Source organism: Mus pahari, chromosome 3 (assembly GCF_900095145.1).
Source record: "Mus pahari chromosome 3, PAHARI_EIJ_v1.1, whole genome shotgun sequence".
In the NCBI taxonomy this organism is placed as follows: Eukaryota; Metazoa; Chordata; class Mammalia; order Rodentia; family Muridae; genus Mus; species Mus pahari.
In genome coordinates, this window is record NC_034592.1 from 130999707 (window position 1) to 131007515 (window position 7809).

A 7809-nucleotide genomic window follows, 5' to 3' on the forward strand; every position below is an offset into this window, starting at 1 on the left:
GGAAGGAAAATAAAGTTCCTAAAAGCTGAAAGAAAGAAAGAAAGAATGAAAGAAAGAAAGAAAGAAAGAAAGAAAGAAAGAAAGAAAGAAAGAAAAAAAAAAAGAAGAGAGAGAGAGAGAGAGAGAGAGAGAGAGAGAGAGAGAGAGAGAGAGAGAGAGACAGGTCTTTGCCAACAAACCTGTTTAAGCAAATTTAACAAATGAATTGCAAAGCCTTCTTGCAAATAGGTTGATCTCGCTGAGTGCATTTGATTCTGCGGTATGCCAAGGCAAATTTCTAAAATGATTGTTCCGTTTTGATTATCATCATAATTATCTTTAGAAAAAAAATGCAACTCAGCTTGTATCTGTGTTCTCTGCTAGGAACTATACTAGATTCTGAACTTCAAATATGTTATGCAAATTTGAGCAACAGCCTTTTTCGAATGTCACCTTTATTATCTCATTTTATAATTATGATCAAAACCAGAGCAGGCCAAGACACAGAGGGGATCTGATCAGGAATGAAGGGGACACATCTACCCTCTCAGCATCTGCTCTTCCTTCAAGGTGGGCTGGTCAGTATCTAAGACTGAATGCCCATTGTTGTAATCCACACATGATTCCTAAGGAAAAGTCACAAGTCAGCACCAAGTTACATGCTATGAAGAATGCAAGGGTTTGTAATGCCTGCCTGTACGTACGTAAAGGGCTGAAGACAAAAATGTATTGAACTGATGGCTGCCAAACGAAATAATCCACAGATCAAATGGTTTAATAATAGAATCTTGTTATCTCTCCTTTCTGGAGGCTGGAAGTCCAAGTTCAAGGTTCTAGAAGGATTGTTCCCTCCCGAGGCTTCCCTTCTCACCTTGTAAACATCCATCTTGTCTTTCTGTCCTCATGTGGTCTGTGCCTTGTGTTTCTATGTCCTAACTACCAAAAAGACATTGTTAACATCATCATCATTAACAATATTTTATTGTATTGTTTTTGTTGGGAGATATACACATAGTACAGTGTGCATGTGGAGGTCAGAAATCAACTTTTGGGGGCCATTTTCTCTCATCTTTCCTACTGATCCATCTCACCAGTTCTCTCATTGGTTTTTACTAGGATGCTGGCTGTCCTGGGTTAAGGCTTATACATAGTACCTCATTTTAACTTAATCCTGTCTTTAGAGACAGTCTTAAAACACAGTCTCATACTGGGGCACCAGAGCTCCAATATATTAATGTTAGGGAACACAGTTCAGCACATGGCACCAAGGTTTTTTAACAGAGAGGGTGTGGTGACATCTCATGTGAGACCTTACATGGCTTCTGAAAGCGTGCAAAGACCATACAGTTCCTGAAGGCTATCATTCCTTGTTGTTATCCCTGATCCACTTCCTCAGGGTCCATCCATAATTGCAGACAGTTGATCTTTTTAGCATAATCAGGGAACCTGATGTCAGGAGACTTAAGCAATCTAATCCTTTATCACTGGGCACCTACTGAGTTGTCAGTGTGACAAGGTGTCTTAGTTAGGGTTTTACTGCTGTGAACAGACACCATGACCAAGCAAAGTCTTATAAAAAACAACCTTTAATTGGGGCTGGCTTACAGGTTCAGAGATTCAGTCCATTATCATCAAGGTGGGAGCATGGCAGTGTCCAGGCAGGCATGGCACAAGCAGAGCTGAGAGTTCTACATCTTCATCCAAAGGCCGCTAGTGGAAGACTGAAATCCCAGGCAACTAGGGTGAGGATCTTAAGCCCACACCCACAATGACACACCTATTCCAACCAGGTCACACCTATTCCAACAAGGCCACACCTCCAAATGGTGCCACTCCCTGGTCCAAGAGTATACAAACCATGACACAAGGTGACAAGGCTCAGACAACCCATGTGTGTGACAGGGTCAAACGGCTAGATGGGATATGGTTCCATCAACCTCCTCAGAATCCTGCATTCTCGAGGAGCTGCCTCACCTCAGGTGCTTTCTCTAGGGTGAAGCCTGCCTCTGCTTGCTGAGCTAATAGTTCCTCACCATGACCCCAATCCCTGTGGTTCTGGCAGTCGCGTCCATGCAGATCCTAGTCAGGAAGCAAACAGCATTTCGACAAAGATGCTCAACCCTGTTCCTTAGAAACCAAAATCAGGGACCAAACAGCCTCCATGTGTGGTTGTGTTTAATATAAAATTTCCTAAAATACAGTCTTAAACATTTCTAAGGAAAGGGGGCCTCTTAAAAAAAATGGTATGTTTATGAAAACAAAGGTTAGACGAATGTGTTTCAGGCCAGGAAATCCTTTCTGAGCGGGAAGCATTCAATAGGGAGGAGGGAGGGACACTGGGGACAGGATTGGAAGGTCCTACAGCTCTCTGGGTGAGAAGGAACTAAGGGCAGTCAAGGCTCAGGGGACAGCAGCACATACTGCATGTCTTCCTGTGAGGCTGACATCCTGCCCTGGGCCCAAGGAAACCCCTGGGAGGCTGTGTTTGGGTGTAAAGAAGGCTTTTTGTCTCTTGTCTCTGTTTTCCTTTTCTTCCTAAGGGGGATTGAGAAAACATTTCCCTAGTCTCCAGCTGTGGGGATATAGATGGTTTTAGAATAGGCAGGAATTAGGGAAAGAAAATGTTTATTCTTCTCATCTCTGCACCATTTCCCAGCCCAGTACCTTTGTGCCAAGGCAATAGAGATGTTGGGGAAAATGAAACACGCCACCCTTAATACACGTAAACATACAGGGTCTCCCAGGTCCTGGGATGAACATCTCTGGCCCCAGGCCTCAGTTCTGCAAAGCCTATGATCTGTCCCTGACATTTCCTAAGCGGCAAGGTTCTACAGTTTAGCAAGTGTTTGGAGAAGGGACACTGAGGTAAGGATGACTACAACAGACATTCATTTTGTAAGTTTGCTTTGAAGTGTCATGTGTTTTTCTGATAGCAGGGTTGAATAGCACTTATATCAGTAGTAAAACATTGCTACAATAACAACAACATGGCTGGGTGACATCATGTCTTCATTCCAGAGGACTGAAGTATTGCACTGGAGCCTCCACTAGGGTGTGTGCTGAGTTAACCCTCCCAAGCTGCATGGCACACTCAGAAATAACTGCTCTTAGGGATCGGCTGCCTTCACTGCCTGTTAATCCCCAGTACAGTGTTTTCATGTTGGAAGTACATTGGTTACACCTCATAGTGCAATGTCAAAATATTTGCAAAGACAACTTAAAGGAAGAAGGATTTATTTTGGCTCAGTGTGAGGGGGTCACCCATCGTGACCCTAGGGCTGGTATGGTGGTAGGGCAGCTATGTGATCTTGGGAGCTTGGGCACCTACTACATGATGCTGACCAAGAAGCAGATAGTTTAAGCCCAATCAGGGTGACACTATGATCCTCATGCCTGCCTCTATGGCCTTGTGTTTGTCAGCTTAGATCCTTGTCTAAAAAACTTCCATAACCTACCAAACAGCACCATCAGCTGGGGACCAAGGGTTTAAGCTTATGGAAAATTTCTTCTGGTTCGCACTTTGGGGATTTTCTATCCATGTTCAACTTCCCCCCCCCCAATGCCTTTGGGCCTTTATTGAGGGGGTCCATCGTAAGTGAGAGTTCATGGCAACACACGCTGTATGCCTCAAAGAAGAGACTTGAGTCTCAAGGACCCTTTCAAGGGCACACTTCAAATGACCCGATTTCCTCTTACAAGGCTGGAACTTGACCGTGCCGAGCTGAGGCCCAAGCCTTCAACATAGGAATTAGGGGACAAGTATCCAAAGCATCCCGCTCATGCCCTCCCACTTTCTACAATGAGATGACTGAACACAAAAGCCTTTGGCAGATGTCAGGATCGCGCTCTTGGACGTCTTAGCCTCTGAAACTGTTCCATAATCGACCCCAGCGCAGGGATTCTTCTATAGTAGCAGAAAATGGACAAAGAGACACTACAAGCCGTCATCAGCTTTACTGCCTAATATCACTGTGGGAGGACGATGAGGGTTCAGAGGCTCGTCCCAGAAGAGAACACGGTTGACTCAGTGGACAGACTGGGACTGTGAATAGTAAAGCAGGGACAGCAAACCATGGATTGCTGCTCTTTTCTGCCTGTTCTGATCTCTTTTTAATGCTCCCTTTAGAGATCTCTCATTCAAATTCTTTCATGAATCTCTTTTCCCAGCCACCCACAGATTCCCGATGTGCGGAACTTCCCAAACTTTCCAGGGGACAGGTGAATAGATTCCAACTATGCCATGCCAAACTTTACAGCTTTGAAACGGGAATTTTGGAGACGGCATCAGAGACTTTATTGGGGACAAAAGAACACAGTTTTATCGCCTTCTTTTCCCCTAAGAGCGCTTCTGACTGGCAAAGACAGTGTTAAAGAGGAGCCTCACCATGGGGACAGATAAACATATACCCCAAACCCTAACCCCCACAGAGAGAATCTGACCCAGCAGGTGCAGAGCATGGCTGCACACTCACACTCACACTCACACTCACGGCAGGTGAGACTTTTCCCAGGCACTGCTCTTGCCTGACATTGCCACATTTTTAGCTGTTCAAGATGTGTTGAAGTAGTAAGTCAAACTGAAGACATTATTTTAGAGGTGCAAAAGGCTAAGGTGAGCCACCCAAAAGACATGCACTTAGTAACGGAGCTGGCTGGATTGGTGCCTGCTCAGTCCCAGTGACAGTATGAGGCCCCTCTATGTAACATCAAAGGCATCTCAAAACTGAGAAACAAACCAAAGGCAAGAGTGAACAAAAAAGTAAAAGAAAAAGAAAAATGCTGCAGAGAAAATGCACACACACACACACACACACACACACACACACACACACACACACACACATCCTGGCCTGGATAGGCTCTTCCTCCCCAGCTACATCCTCCAGACCACCTTACATATCCTTGCTATAGCTTCCATCCGTCTAGGGCCTCCGATGAGCCCTGAGACTTGCACTAGAATCTGGCTTAGCTCTCCTATGTACTTAGCTGGCTGCTGGCTGTTGGCTGAAGCTGTGTAGATAATACGGGAAAGGGGAACCAGTATTTTCTCTGGGTTAGGAGCATAGGACTGCCCTGGCTGACTTGTGGGTGTGGATACAACTGGCCTTCCCATGAAGAGAACCAGAGCCTACATTACCAGAATAAGGAAGGAAAATCACGTTTTGTTTTCTAAGTTCAGACGACACTTATGATAAAATTCAAAGTAAGCCAAATATCAGGAAACTTCCACAACTTGATAAAAGACTAATACCAAAAACATCCTGCTTCTTGGCAAACAGCCCTTTCCCACCAACACCGGTTTAGTCTCATATAAGAAGTCACCACTTCTGTTTAGACTATATTGCAGGTCCTAGACAGTGCAACAGGAAGGGAAAGGAAACTGAAGGCCGAAGAGAAAGATAGAGGATGCCATCATTTGCAAATATGTGTGTTACTAAGAAGTCTACATAGTCAACAATACAAATCACGGATAACCCTAAAGGTCCCAGCAAAGTGGCTGAGAATCCAATCACTATACAGATTCAGTTATTTTCTGTATTTTTATAAACAGTTTGAAGATGCTTAAACCAGTCTCGTTTATTTCTCAGTGATAAGCAATGAAGCTCATGCTAGGCAGACAAAGATGTAACCAAGAGGTAATACATGTCACCAGGGAGCAGTTACCCACTCTCACCCACCAGCCCTACAGAACAGTACTTAATTTGACCAACTGAGTCCCTTGGCATGCCTCTGGGAGGTTATTAGGAAATTGAATAAAAACAAAGAGAAAACAAGAATTCCAGAGAAATGGAAACTGTGACAGGGTATTTACTGTCATTGTCACTATTTCAATGACTGTTTCTAGGTGTGGCTTTTCTTAATAAAAGAACAGTTTATTCCCACCACATGCACATAAAATAAATGCAAAAAAATACATTCAAAAGAAGTCCTTTCAAAGGTACACACAATTACGAACCTCTCCTTGTCCATCAGATCTCAATCCTTCCATTGAGACAATGATTTTATGTCTGGAGCACATCGTGAGTTCAACAGTGGTCCTACGGTTTGAGTTCCAACACAGAACTCATGTGTTGGAATGTTAATTGTTCATCACAGTAGTGCTGGGAAATAGGCACTGGAGGCAGATGTTTGAGACTTGAACCAAAGATCAGCCAATATACCACTGGCCTTTCCTCTAGAGATTGAGTTGGTTACTGCAAGAGCAGGGTGTCATAAAAGTGAGCTTTACCTCATTAGCTTACCTTGCTTTCTGCCCTTGTACTTTCTCCCACTCTAGGTGGATAGCACCCTTAACAAAACTACAGCTCTGCACAGCCAGGAAAAACACAAACAGAACAGGGCAGTGAACCTAATCACTAAGGGAATTGATAAACTCCTGGGTAACTATCTACTGTGCCCACTGGAACATATTGGCTCAATAGAAACCTTGCTCCGGGATGAGTTCCATTGTCTCAAATGGAGAATGAGGCAGGGCATGGTGGTATACACTTGTAAACCCAGCACTCCCAAGTCTAAGGCAAGAATTATGAGAGCTCAAAGCCAGGCTCGGCTATAGAGAAAGACTTTGTCTCAAAAAGAAAAACAGCAAATGAACAGATGTGAGCAACACCAACAGAATACAAGATATGGAAGAGAGAATTCCAGGCATAGAGGGCATAATAGAAGACATTGATACATTAAAAAAATGTTAAATCTAAAAAAATCCCTGACATAAAACTTCCAAGAAATCTGGAACAGTATGAAAAGACCAACTTAACAGTAATATGAATAGATGAAGAAGAATCCTAGCTTAAAAAGGTTGGAAAAGAATTTTCCAAGAGAACAGACCCAAGAAGCAAGATGGTATGGCCATTCTCATACCTAACAAAATAGACTTCTAACCAAAACAAATCAAACGAGACGAGGAAGAAGACTTCATACTCATCAGAAGAATAATCCACCAAGATGACTCTCAGTTCTCAGCATCTATGCCCAAATACAAGGGCATCCATCCATTTTGTAAAAGAAACATTACTAAAGTTTAAGGCAACATCAAACCCAACACATTGGTAGTGAGAGACTTCAGTACCCCACTTTCACCAATGGACAGGCCCTCCAGACAAAAACTAAACTGAGAAATAATGGAGCTAAGAGAGGTTATGACTAAAATGGACCGAACATATAGGTACAGAACATTTCACCCAAACACAAACAAATATACCTTCTTCTTCTCAGCACCTCATGAAACTTTCTCCAAAATTGACCATATCCTCAGTTACAAAGAAAGTCTCAATATATTAAAAAAAAATTGAAATAACTCCCTGTATCCTATCACATCACCACTATTGAAGTTGGATTTTACCAATAACAGAAATTGTAGACAGTCTAGAAACTCATGGAAACTGAACAATTTAGTACTGAATGGCTACTGGGTCAAGGCGGAAATAAAGAAAGAAATGAAAGAGTTCCTAGAATTTAATGAAAATGAAGGCACAACATACCTAAACTCATGGGAAACAATGAGAGCAGTGAAAAGAGGAAAGTTTATAACACTAAGTGCCTTCACAAAGAAATTAGAGAGATCTCATACTAGTAACTTACCAGCACACCTGAAAGCATTAGAACAAAAAGGAACAAATACACCCAAGAGGAATAGATGGCAGGAAATAATCAAACCCAGTGCTGAAACAAATAAAATAGAAATAAAGAGAACGATACAAAGCATCAATGAAACCAAGAGCTGGTTCTTTGAGAAAATCAACAAGACAGAGAAACCCTTATTCAAATTAACTAAAAGGCAGAGAGAGAGAGAGAGAGAGAGAGAGAGAGAGAGAGAGAGAGAGAGAGAGA